This window comes from Salmo salar, chromosome 16 (assembly GCF_965601325.2).
Source record: "Salmo salar chromosome 16, fSalSal1, whole genome shotgun sequence".
NCBI classification, from domain to species: domain Eukaryota; kingdom Metazoa; phylum Chordata; class Actinopteri; order Salmoniformes; family Salmonidae; genus Salmo; species Salmo salar.
Window position 1 is genome coordinate 29,883,294 of NC_138306.1, and position 1,587 is coordinate 29,884,880.

Here is a 1,587-nt window from a genome sequence, read left to right on the forward strand (position 1 = left end):
ACAGGTCGCTCCTACCAGGTGGCATGGCGAGAATCTGTCTCCGCACCACGTGCTCTCACCACTGGTGTCCCCCAGGGCTCTGTTCTAGGCCCTCTCCTATTCTCGCTATACACCAAGTCACTTGGCTCTGTCATATCCTCACACGGTCTCTCCTATCATTGCTATGCAGACGACACATGTGAACATACCATAGAATAACTACAAAAATAGAATTCAATCAAAAGAAGCACAACTTCTACATATCAAATATGGATCAATGTCATGTGCCAATATGCAGGTCCCTAAGGTCAATATTACAAAACGTTCAGAAACCCATTCTCTTTGCGTTTAACACTATGATCAGCAATTAAGTTTTGAATTGCGTTAAACCCATGCTAAAGGCAAGAAATGTCCTGTACTGAGGTGACAGCAGTAAATAAGTATTAACTGCTTAGAGTTGATGCTAAATGTGGTGACAGAGAGACGTACTGTGTATTGTAATGAATAACAAAAGGGAATCAAGATCAAATGAATACTCACATACTGTATGTGATGACTTGTTTGTTTTTAATTAATTCAGATTTAAAAAAGGTTCAAATGATCACACACAAAATCATTCTCAACAGAACACATTGTACATAACATTTTCTACACTAGGAACAACATCTTAAAATTAAATTAATTCAATATATTGTGCTGGTTGAAATCATACACAAATTGATTCACATAGAAAATTCCTACAATAGGGGTGACATGTTTTCTGAAATGTATTCAGATTCAACATACTATACAGGTTCAGGGGATCATAAACTCACAGAAAAAACGGTTAATTATGTAGCTTGGTTTAACATCAAATTATTCACTCTGCAGTGATTTATAAAAAGAGCGTGCAGCAGCTGGCAAGTAGTTGAGCATGGTCATCAGATCTTGGTACTTGTTTTTTTTGATGGGCAGAGGACTCTCATATGCTCTAGGGTAGTGGCTTGCAAAATAGGGAGGTTGAGGTGTAGCTCCTTGTTTTGGTTTGGAGATCAGCCACGATTTCCATCCCTCAAATAGACTGTGGCTCTGTCTGGCGTACAGATTCCAAGGATCCTCAACTGAAATTACAACAGAAACATTTTAAGTTCCTGACATCAATAAACAACTTTCACAGTCAAGCACTAGGATATTTTATTGTTAGAACAACATGTTGCATGTTGATGATGAATGTTAGTAAACTATTCTCTGTGCAATACCTGTGATATACTGTCATCGGATCTTAGAATGAGCCAATGTTTGCGATCGATTCCTTTCCCAATACCTGTGACTTTTAACCACCTCACTGAGGTGATCTGTAGTCCAGCTGGTCGCTTGAGGACAGAATCTGGAAGGTGCCTGAAGTCTTCACATTGCATCCTCATCACCTTGAATGGTTTTGCTGGTTGTGCTTCAAGTATCATCTTTGAAACATCAGGTGTATGAAGGACTGACACCTTGCGCCTCTTCTCAATGGTGGCAAAAGATCGATCACAAGGAAGAAAAGAATGACCAGAGACCATGAACTTCTGTTCAACTTGGGTAAAGTAACCCATAGAGATGAGCATCGACATCAGATTGAGCATCCGC

General features: G+C 39.6%; 1 long non-coding RNA gene across 1 annotated transcript; it reads right to left on the reverse strand.

Moving 5' to 3' along the window:
* Positions 1 to 529: 529 nt before the first annotated feature.
* On the reverse strand, positions 530 to 1,376 carry LOC145861097 (uncharacterized). The gene is made up of 2 exons (XR_014380874.1): positions 1,218 to 1,376; positions 530 to 1,079 (listed from the first exon to the last, which is right to left on the reverse strand). It is a non-coding gene; the product is annotated as an uncharacterized LOC145861097 (long non-coding RNA).
* Positions 1,377 to 1,587: the final 211 nt, after the last annotated feature.